Source organism: Pseudorca crassidens, chromosome 3 (assembly GCF_039906515.1).
Source record: "Pseudorca crassidens isolate mPseCra1 chromosome 3, mPseCra1.hap1, whole genome shotgun sequence".
NCBI lineage: Eukaryota > Metazoa > Chordata > Mammalia > Artiodactyla > Delphinidae > Pseudorca > Pseudorca crassidens.
Window position 1 is genome coordinate 161,415,766 of NC_090298.1, and position 19,130 is coordinate 161,434,895.

Sequence of the window (19,130 nt, forward strand, 5' to 3'; positions counted from 1 at the left end):
AACACTTGCAATATATATCACAGACAAAGGGTTAATATACCTAATATAGAGTTCCCAAAAATAAAGAAGAAAATCAACTACCCTATATTTAAAAATGGACAAGAGATCACATTAAATAAGTGCACTGGCCCTGAAAACATGCTCAGCCTTGCTCTAATAAGAGAAATGGAAATTAAAACTACACGGAGGGCACTCTCTTTGCTACCTTCTCTATCCCTTCATCATTCTTATGCCTGGAATGCAGATGTGATGGCTGGAGCTGAGGCAGCCATCTTGAACCGTGGGACATTGGGCATGGAGGCCACCAGGGAAAACAAGGCTGAATTCCAGAGGACTTTGTGGAGCAGTCATCATGCCTGCCCTGGACCACCTACCTCTGGACTTTTACAAGACAGAAAATAAACTTCCATTTTGTTTGGGGAAAAATATACATGGAGATAGAAATATGACCCTTCATTCTTGGTGAGGCTGTGAAGAAACAGGCACTCTTATTCACCTCTGGTGAGAATGTAGAACAGTATAATGGCATGGTGGAAGTATGCAGCAAATCTGCATGTTCATTTGCCCTTTGAACCAGCAACTCTACTTCTAGGAATCTTGTCCAAAGAGAGATGTGTGGGAAATGCATGATAATAACAGAGACTGGAAATGACCTAGAGGGGATGATGGGATGAACTATCCATACATCCACCCAATGGAATACACCACTGTAAAAAGAAATGAGTAATGGGACTTCCCTGGTGGTCCAGTGGTTGGGAATCCATCTTGCAATGCCGGTTCGATCCCTGGTCAGGGAACTGGGATCCCACATGCTGTGGGGCTACTGAACCTACACACCACAACTAGAGAGCTCTCATGCTGCAACTGGTGAGCGTGTGCGCCACAACTAGAGACAGACCCACGCGCTGCAACGAGGAGCCCACACGCCCCAACGAAAAGATCCCGCGTGCCGCAACTAAGACCTGATGCAGCCAAAAAATATATATATTTTTAAAAAGCAATGAGTAAAAGCTCTATATTACCAGAGTCATCTCCAAGGTATGTTATAAAGTGCAAAGGGCAAGATGGAGAAAAGTGCATGTAATAGGCTATCATTTATCTAAGGGGGATTATGAATGTATATTTACTTATATTTAAAATGGAAGAATAAACCTCAACATTTAAAAGGAAGAAACAGGATGAAAGGGACAGGCTAAAAGCTGATTTATCTGAGTTTATCTTGTTTTGTAAATGTGACTTTGGGATCATGTGAATGTTTTGCACGGTTACAAAACAAAATTAAATGAAAGAGAGAGAGAGAGAAACAAAAACTTGAAATAAAAATGAGACAAATGGGGAATTCCCTGGCCGTCCAGTTGTTAGGACTCCATGCTTTCCCTGCGGAGGGCCCGGGTTCAATACGTGGTTGGGAAAATAACTGCGTGGAGTGGCCAGAAAAAGAAAAAACAAGAGAGAGAGAGAGAGAGAGAGACAAATGAATCTAATTGTGGTTCTGAGCTGTTGGCTTAACCCCACAAACAGGAATTATTTCAGAAGACTTTAGAACACAGTCATTTGAACACAGTATACAGTACATAAATCATATTCCCTGGTGGGGAATCATAGCATTAGTAATAATATTGGTGTTGCTATTCTGTAACTACTATATATATATATATAATTTTTTTTTTTTTTTGGATAAAGCAACTAAGTCATTTTGTTAATGTTAGAAACCAAGATTTTCAGGGTTAGAGGAAAGATGTACCAATAAAGCAAAGAAGTTAAGTAAAATTCTGCAATCCTAAATAGTTGAATTGGAAAATCAGTAAGAATACAGCATGTATTGTCTCTCAAACAGAAGAAGTATGCTCTCACTCTGCCCACTGAAAAGGCCTAGAAACAGTGACCAGATGTGCAGCAATGAGCACCCCTGATGTCAACTGTGGTCTCTAAATACCATTTCCCACGAAAGAAGCCAGGGCTCCTGGAGGAATGGCTGATTCCAGGTCTGGGCAGGAAATAGGCCAGAGGATCCAGGAGCATCTTGTGAGGCCAGAAAGCAAGGATGTTTCTAAAGACCTTCGGGGTCATATTAGAGAGAAGGAGGGAAGGAGGGAAGAAGGGAGAGAAGGAGGAAAGGAGGGAAGGAGGAAGGAAAGGAAAGAAGGAAGGAAGGAAGGAAGGAAGGAGGGGGAGGAAGGGGGGAGGGAGGAAGGAAGGGGGAATTTCCTGGGTCTCAATTGAAATGTGCTCAGAATCATCTCATTTTTCTACAAGCTGGACTCTCATACACCTGACACTTGTCAGCATTCACAAGCAGGAGTGTTTGGGCTGATTTTGCAATTGTGCTGCAGGGCACAGAGCCAGCCTGGGCCCCTGTTGTCTCAGGAGAACCCCGGCTTTGCCCCTCCCCACTCTACCTCTGGGTGCACAAGGTAACCTCCCTGAACTTCGGCCCCCTGGTACCATCCTCAGCCTGTACTGGAGAGGTCCAGAGAGGCATCGCTTGGAAGAGCCCCGCCTTAGTTCCCTTCTCAGGGTTGGGCAAGTAGGGAAGCCTCTCTGGGTCTCAGTCTCCCCTTCTGGGTTGCCCTGAAGCTCAGGGTCCCGTGGATGTTCCCTCACTGGGGTGAGGTGGGGGTGGGAACCCCAAGGACCAAATTCCCCACCTATTCCCCATTCCAGGGGTTCAATTAGGGCAGAGATGACATATGCCCCTGGAGCAGGGGTAAGGGGAGGCAGAGAGAAGAACTTGGAGCTCTGCCAACTATGAACCCAAAGGGGCATGGAGTGTAACCATGACACCCAGGCCTCCCAGCTCCTCAACCATCCCAGCAATGGCAGCAGCTGATACTCCTGGACTCTGCCCTGGTCCAAACCAGGTAGAGGAGAGCAGAGGAAGTCAAAATTATTATGCCTGTTTTCCAGAGAAGGAAACTGAGGCTCAGAGGGCTGGGGTTGCCCCAGGGCACCAAGCCAGGTGAGTGCAGGTCTGGGCTGCATCCTCACATCCCACCCCAGTCCTGGCCCCTTCCAGAGATGCCCAGTGGCCATGGCTGGGGTCCTTTTCAAATTGGGGAAAGTGTAAACAGTCTACCCCATAGCTAGACCTCAGAAGAGGTTCTTGTCACTTCTGGTCCCTTAACCACTTCCGTCCCTTCATTTATGCATTAATTCATCCATCCATTCATTCATTCCATAAAGATATGTTGAGATCTAACCATGTCATGGGCCCTGGGCTGGGTGTGGGGGCGCACAAAAAGCATAGAAGGCAAATATCTAAATAAGGAGAGGTCACATGACAATAGGTACTGAGAAGGAAATCGAACAGGAAAGGGGAGATGGCTGGGAGAGCATGGGGCGGGAGTGCATTTGGAGAGGTGACATTTGAACCGAGAGCAGAAAGGGTAGAAGGTGTCAGGCACACTGAGATCAGGAGGAAAGTCATCCCAGGGGGAGGGCACAGCACATGCAAAAGCCCTGAGGTAGAAAGGAGCTGGGAGTGTTTGAGGAACATTGAGGAGGGTGGTGAGGCTGGAGCAGGGTGAGCAAGGGTGGGGAGGGAGAAAGAGGAGGCCAAGGAGATGGGCAGGGACTGGGCCTCCTTGGGAGGCTGCAGGGAGTAGGATTCTAGGATGATGGGAGACGTGAGTAAGCTGGGGAGTAACCTGATATGGTTTTTAAGCTCTGGAAAGCCCCCAGTGGCTGCTGTAGGGAGAAAGGACTCAGGGACAGTGGTGTCAGGAGGCATGGAGTATAACTATGGCTCCATTCAACATTTGTTAGGCACCAACTGTGGCCCCTAGGCCTCCTGGCTTCCTGACCATCCCCAAACCTTCTGAGGGAGGGATGGCCTGCCTGAACAGGGGGAGAATTTGGCCAGTGGAGGAATGTTCTAGAGGCTGAGGGAGGCAAGAAATCTAGGGAGACTCCTGGATATTTGGGTGCTTGATGGAGCCTCTCCCTGACTTGGGGAGACTAGGGGGGAACTGGGCCAGTTTGAGGGTGTCCTGGGAGCCTCATGTTCACCTCTCCCAGTGGACAAAAGTGCTATATGTAGGCATGCACTTGAACGTCCCCTTGGCAAAGACACGCTGGACCTTCCGCACTGGGACTGCACACACAGTCCAGACAACTACCTTCCCCCTCAGAAGAAGGCAGAAAAAGGGGGAAAAAAATTAAAGGTGAGGTCAGGGTGGGAAGGAGACAGAGTGAGATGTTTCGACATCCCTGCAGGAAGGAAGCGAGTTAGAGCTGGCCTGTGCTTCCCCACCCTGCTTCCTCCGGCAAACGCTCTAAAAAAGTCATTCCATTTTGCTGACAGGGCAAAGCTCGCTTGGCTGGCTAGCCGGTAGGACAGGCCCACAGGAGACCTGGAGACTGTTCTGGGTTAAGTCGAATATTTCTGGGTTGGAGTCCCTGCCCTATCCCTGGTTACCTGTGTGAGCTTGGGTATGCATGGACTTTTTAAGAAATTTTTCTGTAGCAACTGAATATCCATGTGGGACAAAACAAACCTTGATTCCTACCTCATGCCATACACAAAAGTTCACCTTTTTAAACTCTGAGCCTCTTCTGGGAGATGGTCCCCACCTTGCAGAGCTGTGGTGGGATTGGGTCCCAGTAGGCCTGCTGTGCAGCTGGCTCTCAAGCTACTGCCATTATTATTTCTTTAAAATTCTATGAGGCGCACACATGAATGCATGTAAAACTGGAGAAATCTGAATAAAATCTGTCGATTGTATCCATGTCAATTTCCTGGCTGTGATAATGTACTGTAGTCACACAGGATGTTCCCACTGGTTGAAGTGGGATGCAGGGTACCCTAATTCTCTCTGTATGTTTTCTTTGTTTTCAACAGTTTTATTGAGATATAATTCACATGTCATACAATTCACCCTTTGAAAGTGTTCAACTCAGTGGGTTTTAGTATATTCACAAAGTTGTACAATCATCACCACTATCTAATTCCAGAGTATTTTCATCACCTCGATAAAGAAACTCTGTTCCCATTAGCAATCACTTCTCATTTTCCCCTCCCCCAGCTCCTGTCAGCCGCTAATCTACTTTCTGTCTCTACATATAGATTTGCCTATTCTAAACATTTTATATAAATAGAATCATATAATATGTGACCTTTTATTTTATGTCTGGCTTCTTTCACTTAGCATAATGTTTTCAAGAGTCATCCATGCTGTGGCATGTATCAGTATTTTCACTTCTTTTTGTGGATGAATGATTTCCCACGGTATAGATGTCTCTTTTAATTTACCCATTCATCAGTTGGTAGACATTTGTATTGTTCCTACTTTTGACTATTATGAATAATGCTGCCACGAGTATTCACATGCAAGTTCTAGTAGGAACATATGCTTCCAAGTCTCTGTCTTATTTTTACAACTGCACGTGAATCTATAATTATTTAAAAATAAAAAGTTTAATGAAGATAACCAACAAGGACCTACTGTATAGCACAGGGAACTATACTCAATATTTTGTAATAACCTATAAGGGAAAAGAATCTGTAACAGAATATATAACTGAATCATATACATAGATATATAACTGAATCACTATGTTGTACACCTGAAACTAACACAACATTGTAAATCAACTATACTTCAATTTAAAAAAAAAGAACTTGAAAGCAAAAACAAAAACCAAGGTTTAATGAAAGGGAGAAAAAGACTTGCAATGCTGAGACATTAAGATCAGATACTGAAAATAATGGAAGACAATAAAATTATTTTTTAAAGTGGGGGACAACCTCTATGAAGAAAGTGAGATGCATACAGCTATTTGAAACATGATGTACTGGGAAGGGCACCAGGGGACCTGCCAGGTTTACTTGGGTGGTGGTTACCTGGGTGTGCCCATATCAAAAATTAACCAGGGACTTCCCTAGTGGCACAGTGGTTAAGAATCTACCTGCCAATGCAGGGGACGCGGGTTCGAGCCCTGGTCCGGGAAGATCCCACGTGCCGTGGAGCAACTAAGCCCGTGCACCACAACTACTGAGCCTGCGCTCTAGAGCCCACGAGCCGCAACTACTGAAGCCTGAGCGCCTAGAGCCCGTGCTCCGCAATAAGAGAAGCCACCGCAATGAGAAGTCCACACACCTCAACGAAGAGTAGCCCCCGCTCACCACAACTAGAGAAAGCCCGTGCACAGCAATGAAGATCCAACGCAGCCATAAATAAATACATTTTAAAGAAAAAAAATTTCAAAAATTAACCAAAATCTACACCTAAAATTAATGCACTTTATGTATGTTCCTGGGTGTAAGCCATACTGCAATAATAAAGAAAAAATAAAAAAGATAAATTTACATTTACCAAAAATTTTAAAAAACATTACAAAAAATGTCAGTGGGGGATTAAAGTAGTCCATTTAAGGAAAAAAAATGAGGTAGATCTATGCGTATAGATGTGCATGTATATTCACAGAACAGTATGTAAACAAAACAATTTGCAGATTAATATGTAGAGTAGAATCACATTTCTGTAAAAATAAGGAAAAAAAATCGTATATAATGTCTGCATCTGTATATTTATACCTGGCAGGTGTAAACCACCTGGAAGGATGCATGTCAAATTGCTCTCAAAAGGGCAAAGTGGGGCTTCCCTGATGGTGCAGTGGTTGAGAGTCCGCCTGCCGATGCAGAGGACGCGGGTTCGTGCCCCGATCTGGGAAGATCCCACATGCCACGGAGCGGCTGGGCCCGTTGAGCCGTGGCCGCTGAGCCTGCGCGTCCGGAGCCTGTGCTCCGCAACGGGAGAGGTCTCAACAGTGAGAGGCCCGCATACGGCAAAAAAAAAAAAAAAAGGGCAAAGTCGGGCTTCTCTCTTTATTCAACAGGACTCTAAATTTGAATTTTTCACACTGAGCATATAATATTTTTGTATTTAAAATAAAATAACATATTATACATATCTTAAAAGGAGCATACTCTATTTGGTAACCTGGATTTTCATATTATAACATATCATAAATGTCTTTCCATAACAATAAATATAGGCAGACATAATCATATTTCATTTCTGAAATACATTTCATTGTACAAGTGTACCATAAGTTTTGTAAGCAATACTGTATTTCTGAATGTTTTGTTTCTAGTTTTGTATTATTATTAACAACATTTTCTGAGCACTTATGTGATTATTTCCTCAAGATAAATTTCTAAATGCAGAATTGCTAAGCAAAAGGGCATGCATATTTATAAGGTTTTTGGGATATAATGTCAAATTTTACTTCGAAAAGGATGGATCAATATATACTTTCACTAATTGCAGGAGTTTCATTTTTTTAGGAGTTTCATTTTTTAATCTATAAAATGGTTTCATCCAATAAATAAATAAACAAATAAAATAAAACAGCAAAAGGAAAAAAATTTAAGAATTAGCTTTTTTCCTAATCACTTGACTCTTTCATCCACGTCATGAATCAAGTCTGGACCCTGGACAAGTCACCTACCCCTTTCTGGGTCCCAGCTTCCTCTTCTGTAAAATGGAGAGAAATAATAGCCCCTGCGAGGGTGGATTTGGATATATTAGCCCAGCCCCCTCACCTCTGAGCGAGACAGGCTCTGGGGTGCTCTTCATGCTCCAGGGCTCCCCGTGGGATCAGGCTGAGGCTGGACGTCAGCTTGTCTCTTGCCCTAACTTGCTTTAGGTTGGGCTTTGCTGGGTGGGGTTGCCAACCTTTCCCTTCCTATTAGCTGTTGCTGTGTGTGTGTGTGTGTGTGTGTGTGTGTGTGTGTGTGTGTGTATTTTTGTGTATATGGTATGCACATCTTAACTTTGTAAACAGAGGAAAGAAGTATAAAAATCAAGTTGTAAAAAATGTTCTGAGCACAGCAAGTGCATTATCTCAATCTTCACTGTGCCTTGGAAGCATGATGATCATCCTTCCTGTTGTATAGATAAGAAAACTGAGGCCCAGAGAGGTGAAGCTACTTGTCCAAAGTCACACAGCCAGCTGGCAGAGCTAGGATTTGAACCTGAGCTGTCTGGGTCCAGAGTCTTTGCTCATAAGCATTTGCTGTTCTTCATCTCATGAGTATTCATAGTGTGAAGAAACCATAGAACTGGAGTTAACGAGGCTCATCTATGGGTGAAGGAATAAAAAGAAACTCTTCTGCCTTTGGTTTAGCTGTATTTTCTAAATCATTTGCAGTAGACGTGAGGTGTTGCATACTAAGAAAAATAAATACTTTAAAATAGAAAGAGTTCTTGGGGGAAAGCGGCTGGGGGCTGGTGGTGGTGGGATGAATTGGGAGATTGACATATATACACTAATATGTATAAAATAGGTAACTAATAAGAACCTGCTGTATAAAAAATAAATAAAATAACATTCAAAAATTCAAAAAAAATAGTAAGAGTTCTTGTTTTGGAAATGATAGGTAATTTCTGCTTATGTTTTCTTTCTCCTTATCTTGTCAGTTGCTTATTCTCCAGGAGAGTCACATTACTTGGATAATAAAATATAATAAGGCCATTTTTTAAATGCTGGGAGGCAGTACATGAAATGGCAGGGGAGATTATCTCTGAGCTGAGCGACTGTGGGACAGGTTGTGTCTTTTTTTGTTTGTTTGTTTTCTTTTCTGTTTCTTTGGTTCTCCATCAGGAAATTGCTTAACATTTTTATAATTAGGGGAAAATGATCATGTAAAACCCTGGGGTGACTCCAGGTGCTCCCTCTGGAAGGGACTGGCCTTGAAAGTGGGCCTCAGCCTCCTGCCATTTTGAACTCGGGGTAGGGGGAGATGGGTGCTGGTGGGGCTCTCAGGCTCTGCATTTCCTTGGAGACACCAGCACTATGAACCCTCAAGCAGAAATCCTCTCTTGGAGGTTCAATAAATGGAGATCAGACTCTCTCCTCCCAAGTGTTGGGCGTGAAGATGAAATGAAGTGACTCAAGGAAGAGATGGCCCCGTCTGGCCCAGGCCTGCAGCCGAGTGTTCGAATCCAAAGCCCTGAACCTTCCTGAGCTGCTGTTTTTGCCTCCGGCCATGAGGAGTTAGCATGCAGTGGATGTCCTATTATTGCTCCCAGAGGCACAGAGATGATGCCCACTTACACTGCGGTGTAAGTTTCCCGTAAGAGAAAGTTTCTCTCTAGTCTTTAGTCTTGCAGGATGTTGACGTGGAAGTTAGTCTCGGGATGGAGCATATGAGGTTGACCTTGAGGAAGACTGTCCACTGCTTCTGCAGGAGCTGCTTCCCTCTGAGGTCACTCTACAGATGGGGATCCTTAAGCAATGTCCCCCCTGCCTCCGTGTGCCCACCTGCTCACAGTTCCCCATGTTCGCTCAATGTCCTCGGATTCATGCTCTTGCAAATTCCCTCTGTCAGGGTCACTGCCATCTCTTCCTCACCCACTGAACTCCTATTCATACTTCAACACCCAGCGTCATTGCCCCCTCCTCCAGGAAGTCTTCTTTAAACCCCCCGGCAGGGCCCAGCTCCCTGTTCTAGGGTCCTCCAGCTCCAATTCCTCCCTCCAACCCAGCCCTGACCCCATGGGACTGGAGGAATCTGTGTTTGCCTTTGCTCCCCAGACTGGGGGGATCTTGAGGATTGAGGTTTCGTGAGTCCACACATCACTTGGTGTGGGGCCATGCACAGTGTGGCAACATAATATTTGTAAACAAATGATGTGGACAGGAACATAGTGGCCTCAGCTTCCTGGAACTCCCTTCTCTTTCAGGAGAAGTTCAGAATATTCATTCATTTTGGGATCAGTTCAGAGCACTGGCAGCTAGTAATTTTGTAGTCAGAAGTGGAAGGTTTGGGGAACTCCTTGGCGGTCCAATGGTTAGGACTTCGCACTTTCACTGCCAAGGACCCGGGTTCAGTGACTGGTCAGGGAACTAAGACCCTACAAGCCGTGTAGTGCAGCCAAAAAATAAAAGAAGTGGAAGATTTGAAGGGAAATCAGCATGCAGGAACCCTGTGACATTGATCACTGGGGACTTCTGGAGGGAAGGCCAGATGGCGATGGATATCAAGGACTCTCAAATGCCCCTGCCCTCTCATTCCTCGAGAAGCGGCTGTGAAATTTTGGCACAGTAATGCACAGCTCAGTGACATTTCTTTTTTTTCTTTCTTTTTAAAAAAATTTTACTTATTTTGTGTATTTATTTTTGGCTGCGTTGGGTCTTCGTTCCTGCACATGGGCTTTCTCTAGTTGCGGCGAGTGGGGGCTACTCTTCATTGCAGTGAGCGGGCTTCTCACTGCGGTGGCTTCTCTTGTTGCAGAGCACAGGCTCTAGGAGCACGGGCTTCAGTAGTTGTAGCATGCAGGCTCAGTAGTTGTGGCACGCAAGCTCTAGAGCGCAGGCTCAGTAGTTGTGGCGCACGAGCTTAGTTGCTCCGCGGCATGTGGGATGAACCAGGGCTCGAACCTGTGTCTCCTGCATTAGCAGGCAGATTCCTTTTTGTTTGTTTATTTTTTGTTTTGCGTTATGCGGGCCTCTCACTGTTGTGGCCTCTCCCGTTGCGGAGCACAGGCTCCGGACGCGCAAGCTCAGCGGCCATGGCTCACGGGCGCAGCCACTCCGCGGCATGTGGGATCTTCCCGGACCGGGGCACGAACCCATGTCCCCTGCATCGGCAGGCGGATTCTCAACCACTGCGCCACCAGGGAAGCCCCAGCAGGCGGATTCTTAACCACTGCACCGCCAGGGAAGCCCCAGGGCTTGTTTTTTAGAGATGAGATTTCCTTGACAAAGTGAGAGTGTTCAGAGGCAAAAACAGCCTACCTCGGCCTTTCCTGACTGGACACAGGCCAGGCCCTCAGCCTCAGATGCCACCCAAGACACCTGCCGGCCAAGGACATGCATTCGAGGCCTCAGGTTTCACAGTCCTGGGCACAGGCTACCCCCAACGTGCTGACCCAGCCTACCACCCTCAATCAAAATCAACCCAGGGTAGGGTGCCTCTAGATCAGCCCCCACCAAAACCCCAAGGTCTGATCCAGATCACAGATCTAGGTGTTTCCAGTCCCATGGGCAGGGCTGTCTTTGGTCCCAAAAGCCTTGAGGGGTGGACCAGTTGGCCTCAAAGAACAAAAATTTCATTTTGGAGAGACCCAGGAGAGAGGAAGTGATTACACCAGCTGACGATGAAAGGGTATTTTCTACTCACGGGGCCCTGAGGTCCTTACAAGGCAATCCGAGGAATCCAGAAGTCTCTGTGGTCCCCTTCACAGATGAGCCAGTGGGGGCAGATTCCAGCCCACATTCCTGATTTCAAAGCCTGTGAGGTTGGAGCATTCATTTACCCAACCCAGGTGACTCTTTGCAGTTTAACAGGGTTCAATATAACCATGAACATTTACTGTGAGTCCTCAGGACATACCCAAGAGAAGTGAAAACATACATCCACGTACATGTTCACAGCAGCACTATTCACAGTAGGCAAAAGGTGGAAACAACTCAAGTGTCCATCAACAGAAGAATGGACAAACAAAATGTGGTCTAACTACACGATGGAATATTATTCAGCCATCAAAAAGAATGAAGCACTGATACATGCTACAATATGGAGGAACCTTGAAGACATGCTAAGTGAGAGAAGCCAGACACAAAAGCCCACATGTAGTATGATCCCATTTATATGATCCTACTTATATGAAATGTCCAGAACAAGCAAATCCATAGAGACAGAAAGTAGATTAGTGGGACTTCCCTGGTGGCACAGTGGTTAAGAATCCGCCTGCCAATGCAGGGAACATGGGTTTGATTCCTGGTCTGGGAAGATCCCACATGCCGCGGAGCAACTAAGTCTGTGCGCCACAACTACTGAGCCTGCGCTCTAGAGCCTGCGAGTCACAGCTACTGAGCCCTCATGCCACAACTACTGAAGCCCACGTGCCTAGAGCCCATGCTCAGCCACAAGAGAAGCCACCACAATGAGAAGCCCGCGCACCACAACGAAGAGTAGCCCCCACTCGCCACAATTAGAGAAAGCCCATGCAAAGCAACAAAGACCCAACACAGCCAATAAATAAATAAACAAACAAATAAATAAATAATTTCCATCTCTCAAACCACACACACAGAAAAAGCTAAAAAAAAAAAAAGAAAGTAGATTAGTGGTTGCCAGGGGTTGGGGGGAGGAGGAGTGGCAGTGACTGAAATGGGCACAGGGTTTATTTTGGGGGTGGTGAAAGTGTTCTAAAATTGATCTTGGTGGCGGCTGCACACATCTGTGAATATCCTAAAAACCATTGAACTATACATTTTAAATGGGCGAATTGAATGATATGTGGATTATATCTCAATAAAGCTGTTTTTAAAAATGTTCCCCCAAACCTCCACATTTACTGAGCACCCACTATATGTCAGGCACTGTGCTGGGTGCTAGAACAGAGTCCAGAGAGGGACACAGAGTCATAAACAGGTGACCATAGTACTGGAGGATTCCTTTCTTACACCACAGAGAGGAGAAAGATGTAGCATTTGTGTGGACATGTAAAGGATGGAGGAAGGAGTCTGTGTATTGGGTTTTGACGGATGAATAGGAGTTTGCCAAGTTGAAGTTGGGGACTAAGGGTGAATTCAACTTTGTAAAATTTAATAAACAAAATAAAATAAACATAATTTAAAAAATGAAAATGAATGCATTCTTATTTGTCTGCATGAACTAAAGGAGTGTATATTTGGACACTTCACAACCCACCCCAAACCATGCCTGGCTCACCCATGTCAATTTCGAAGTGACGTTGTTTGTGTCTACAGCAAACACAGTGCTGTAAACTGGCATGTCAGTCTCTTCGTTCATCAGGAATGTGGAGAAATCCGAAAATTCGGCCGCCCGCACCCCTAGTTGCTGTCTATGAGGATAAACAAAAGATCAAGAGCCAGGCGTGACCAAGACCCTCCCCCGAGGACCCACCTTCTCTCAGCTAGGCTGGATTCTCTCTGGCCTTCCTTCTCCCAGCGTGGCCAGCGCGGGGCTCTGGCGGGTGGCCACGAGAGTGAGGAGGGGCGACGTCCTCGTCCAAAAATAAATCGTGGCCCTGAATGGGTAAATAATAAACTAGGGCGGAGAAGGGGGCTGGGGAGGGGCTGAGGGGAAAGAGAGAATTGCGATTTTCCTGGGAGGATGAATGCAGCCTTCAGAGGCTGGCCTCCCAGGGCTAGGCTGGCAGCCACATGCTGAGCCTCTGCTGTGCCTCCAGCTGCTCCCAACCACCTGACGCCTTCCCTGCTGGGTCTTGACTCCTGAGCCTGACACCTCTCCCAAAGTGGACCCCATCAACACTCAGAAAAGTCCTTTCCTCGCACTCTTAATGTGGATCTTACTTTTTGTAAACCCAGTGTGACTTTTGACTGTTCACTGAGTGCAATTTGCTCCCTCCCTATGACCCATTTTACAGAGGAGGAAACTGAGGCTCAGAAAAGGGGAGAGAGCAGAGACTAGGATTCAGTGGTGAGGGGCGTGCATCCAGCAGAGTCCCTGGAGGGTGACTTTGGCTCTATCCTGCTGGGAGATCTGGAAACACCTTATGCTATTGATCAGGGCTGCCCTGGGGGATGTCAACTCAAGGCACTTCTGGCCTTCTGTTGGTCATGCAGGCAACGGGTGCTCCAGCAGCCCAGGGGAGCCCCTGGCAATCACAGGCAATCACACAGGTGCCTGTTGTTAAACAGGGAGTGGGATGGAGGAGTGTGGATGGAGCAGCACGGTGCCTATTTGCATTCTTGTCCTTCTAAGTTGCTCTTTTAAAACTATACATTGGAGAAGTCAGATGTAAAAGGCCACATGTTGTATGATCCCATTTATATGAAATGTCCAGAACAGGCAAATCCGTAGAGACAGAAAGCAGACTGGTGGTTGCCAGGGGCTGGGGGACAGGGAATGGGGAGCGACTGCTAACGGGGACAGGGTTTCCTTTTGGGATGATGAAAGTATTCTGGAACTACATAGAGGTGATGGTTATACCACATTGGGAATGTGCTAACTGCCATGGCATTAAACACTTTAAAATGGTAACTATGTTATGTAACTTTTACCACAATTTTTAAAAAGCATAAATTGGGCCATGCCCCTTCTGTGCTCTGAAGCCTTCCGTGATTCCCCATTGCCTTAGGACAAAATCTATACTTGTCTCCCACCCCAGAAACCCCTCACCCTTGTCTCCCTCCCTCCTCTCTTCATCTCATTCCTCTTCCCACAGCTGAGATCATTTGCACCTCAGGGCCTTTGCACTCCTTCTGCCTGGCATGCCCGTATTCATCCTTCAGTTCTCCAGTGAAATGTTATCTCCCAGACGAGGCTCCATTATGGGCCTTTCTTTGTACCTTGGATGTTTCCTTCAAATCACTGACTGCAGTTTGTATTGGGTGCGCCAAAAAGTGCCTTCGGTTTTTTTGTTTGTTTGTTTGTTGGCTGTGTTCGGTCTTCGTTGCTTTGCGCGGGCTTTCTCTAGTTGTGGCGAACGGGGGCTACTCTTTGTTGTGATGTGTGGGCTTCTCATCGCGATGGCTTCTCTTGTTGCGGAGCATGGGCTCTAGGGCACGCAGGCATCAGTAGTTGTGGCACGTGGGCTCAGTAGTTGTGGTCCACGGGCTCTAGAGTGCAGACTCAGTAGTTGTGGCGCATGGGCTTAGTTGCTCCACGGCATGTGGCATCTTCCCAGACCAGGGATCAAACCTGTGTCCCCTGCATTGGCAGGCGGATTCTTATCCACTGAGCCACCAGGGAAGTCCCGCTTTGGTTTTTTAAGTAAAAACAAAAGACACATTTTTCATTTTCACCAAGAACTTTATTGAGCAACATATTCACCGTTTTGTTCCACTACCTTCTGCCATTTTTCAGGTAACTTCATAATTCCATCTTCCCAAAACTTTTTATCTTTTTGAGCAAAGAACTGTTCCAGGTGCCTTTTACAGTCTTCTAGGAAAATGAAATTTTTTTCATTAATAGAATTTTGTAAAGACCGAAATAAATGGAAATCCGAATGTACAATGTCTAGTGAATACAGTGGATGAATCAGAACTTCCCAGCCAAGCTGTAACAGTTTTTGCCTGGTCATCAAAGAAACATGTGGTCTTGCGTTATCCTGCTGGAAGATTTTTTTTTTAATTCTTTCTTTATTTTTATTTTTGGCTGTGTTGGGTCTTCGCTGCTGTGCGTGGGCTTCTCATTGTGGTGGCCTCCCCCGCTGCAGAGCACGGGATCCAGGCGCGTGGGCCTCAGCAGCTGTGGCACGCGGGCTCCAGAGCGCAGGCTCAGCGGCCGCGGCACACGGGCCCAGTTGCTCCGCAGCACGTGGGATCCTCCCGGACCAGGGCTCAAACCCGCGTCCCCCGCACTGACAGGTGGACTCACAACCACTGCGCCACCAGGGAAGCCCCCTGGTGGAAGATTATGTGTTTTCTTTTTTGTTGTTTTAAAGATTTATATTTTATTTATTTTTGGCCGTGTCGGGTCTTAGTTGCGGCACGCGGGATCTTCGTTGTGGTGTGAGGGCTTCTCTCTAGTTGTGACGCGCGGGCTCCAGGGCATGTGGGCTCTGTAGTTTGCAGCACGCGGGCTCTAGTTGAGGCACGCGAGCTCTGTAGTTGTGGTACGTGAGCTCAGTAGTTGTGGCACGCGGGCTTAGTTGCCCTGTGGCATGTGGGATCTTAGTTCCCTGACCAGGGATCGAACCTGCATCCCCTGCATTGTAGGGTGGATTCTTTACCACTGGACCACCAGGCAAGTCCCAGATTATGTGTTTTCCGTTGACTAATTCTGGACGCTTTTCATCAAATGCGTCCAATTAGACCAGATTCATCAGTTGGTCTAATTGGGAGCAGTACTTGTTGGAATTAATTGTTTGGTTTTCTGGAAAGAGCTCATAATAGAGAACTCCCTTCCAATCCCACCATATATGCAACATCACCTTCTTTGGATGAAGACTGGCCTTTGGTGTGGTTGGTGGTGGTTCATTTTGCTTGCCCCACGATCTCTTCTGTTCCACATTGTTATACAGTATCCATTTTTCATCGCCCATTACAATTTGTTTTAAAAACAGAACGTTTTCATTACCTTTCAGTAGAGGATTGCATGCGGAAATATGGTCAGAAGGTTTTTTTCACTTATGTGGAACCCAAACATCAAAGCAAGTCACATAACCAAGCTGGTGCAAATGATTTGCATCGCTTGATTTGGGTATTTTGAGTATGTTGGCTATCTCCCGTGTAGTATAACATTGATTGTTCTCAATTAGTGTTTCGATTCGATCGCTATCAATTTCAACCAGTCTACCCGACCGTGGAGCATCATCCAGCGAGAAATCTCCGGCACGAAACTTCACAAACCACTTCTGACACATCTGATCAGTCAACAGCACCTTTCCCTACACTGCACAAATCTTTTTGTGTGTTTCAGTTGCTTTTTTTTTTTTTTTTTTTTTTTGCGGTACGCGGGCCTCTCGCTGTTGTGGCCTCTCCCGTTGCGGAGCACAGGCTCCGGACGCGCAGGCTCAGCGGCCATGGCTCACGGGCCCAGCCGCTCCGCGGCATGTGGGATCCTCCGGGACCAGGGCACGAACCCGTGTCCCCTGCATCGGCAGGCGGACTCTCAACCACTGCACCACCTGAGGGAAGCCCTCAGCTGCATTTTTACCTTTCTTGAAATAATAACGCATAATATGCCGAAAATGCTGCTTTTTTTCTTCCATCTTCAATATTAAAATGGCTACACAAATTTTGATGTCTTTTTTTTAAATGCACGCCGATATGACAGCTGTCACATACAATCTAACAAAATTGTTTTGAATGAAGTTAAAGACAACTAAGTGCTACTAGAGCCATCTTACGGAAAAAACACGAATTTTTGGCCCACCCAATAATTGCATACTGCTTTTAGATCTTGAAAGAAGGTTCCACCCGGAAGGAGCAGTTAGGTGTTTCTCAAATATGTAGTGAATGAATGAGTGGGCGAATGAATGAGTGAGTGAATGAATGAGTGAGTGAATGAGTGAACCAACAGATAGATGGACGGAGGCTACTGAGAGACTGTCAGGGAGATGCTGGAGGGACTTTCATGGCAGCCTACAAACAGCGGTCCTGGAGGAAGCAATGTTTAGTCACCCATTTGACACAGGAAGAGACTGTCTAGATTCACATCTGGTGCTTTTTTCTCCTAAGACCACAGCTGCCTCTGAAACAAAGACCGACAATTGCCGCCAGCACATGCTTCATCATTTTTACTTCCTTTGAATGTTCTTCAATGGGTTTTCTTTTCAAACTGCCTAAGCATGCACTCTTGGTGTGCCCAGGCGCATGGCTGGGGAAGGGATGGGAAGAGCTTCTCCCTCGGCCCCCCCAACACTCCCCGTGACTCAGACAGTTTGGAGCAGACCCCTCTCACTCTCTGCGTGGGGGAATCTGTCTACATTTTATATATTTTCTACAAAAATCACATCACACTTTGCAATTTCATCCTTTTGGATCCTACAAAAATCACATCACGCTTCGGATTCTGTCCTCCAGGGTCTGTTCTGTGAAAAACGTCATCATATTTTATATCCAAAGACCCTTTAACTTCTCCCTACCTTCCCTCTATTTGCTTTGTTCCCAGGATTCCGCCTCATATCTGTGGACATTGAGAGTCATGCCCTGGGTTGACCTCAGTGGGTTTGCCCCATGAGGGAGAGGATCATGGCTTTTAAAGACGCCCAGATCAGTTGGCAAAAAAGGCTGGAATATGGAGCAACCCCGAGGAAAACAGCTTGGCAGTTCCTCAAAAGATTAAACGTAGAGTTGTTATAGGATCCCGTAATTCCACTCTTTTATGTATAGACCCCAAAGAATTGAAAGCAGGTATTCAAGCCAGAACTTATACACGAGTGTTTTCAGCAGCACTATTCACAATCGCCAAAAGGAGTAAACAATCCAAATGTCCATTGAATGGATGTCCTCATGAATGGATGAGGAAAATATGGTCCAGCCGCACAACGAAATATTACTCAGCCATAAAAAGGAATGAAGCACTGACACATGCTACAATATGGATGAACCGTGAAAACATCATGCTGAGTGAAAGGAACCAGACACAAAAGTCCACATAGTATATGAAATTTCAATTTCTATGAAATGTCCAGAACAGGCAAACCCATAGAGACGGAAAGCAGAGTAGACATTATTAGGGCTGGGGGAGGGGGAACTGGGGAGTGACGGCTAATGAGCATTGGGTTTCCTTTTGGGGTGATGGGTATGTTCTGGAACTAGATAGAGATGGTCCTTGAACAACGCTGTGAATGTATTAAATGTCACTGAATTGTTCACTTTAAAATGGTGAATTTTATGTCATGTGAACTTTACATCAATAAGAAACCAAAAAATTGGGGTGATCCTCATGGCAGCCAGCAAGGAGGGAGGTGCTGTCCCTGCCAATACAGGCAACCACTGGGCATTAGCAATTCTAACATTTGTCTGGGCGTGTGGTCAGCAAAGACGCCCCTTCTCAGGTACCTAATCTCCTCATTCTACAAATGAGGAAACTGAGGTTCCAAGGGGTGGAGTGAATATTGTAAGATCACTCGTGTGGTCCTCCCATCACATCACGAACTTGGGACTTTATTTTTAGGAGGAGCAGGCCAACAGGAAACCTCAATGACAGACTCCCAGTGTCACAGAACGATGGAAACAGTGCAGTGAACGTTTGTGAGCTTCGAAGCATGCTGGTGCTGATTCGCAGAAGCCTGGCATCAGATACTACCATTCTCCCATTTTATAAATGAGGAAAATAAGGCTCAGATAGGTGGATCACTCACCCCAGGTGACACAGCACAGGGAGGACATATTTGGACTGAGGACTCAAACCCTCAAGTTCTGCTTTGCTCTGAGCTGCCTCTGGGCAAAGTAAATGATCAAGATGTGGACACTGAAATCCTGAAGCTGAAACCTCAAATCTCACACCTGGACCAGGAATTCCAGGAACTGGGAGGTGGTGCTCCCACAAGTGCAAACAGAGGAATCTCTGGAGAAAAATCAAGCAAAGAAAAGCTCAGCTCATGAGGTCCCCCTCCTTGGGTCCTGAAGCAAGCAGCTGGTGTCAGATTCATCGTGGAGCTGCAATTCCTCAGTGTCAAAGTTCTCAGGGCGGTGAGCATGGGCTTGGTGGGAAATAGGAATGGTGCGTATGCATGCAT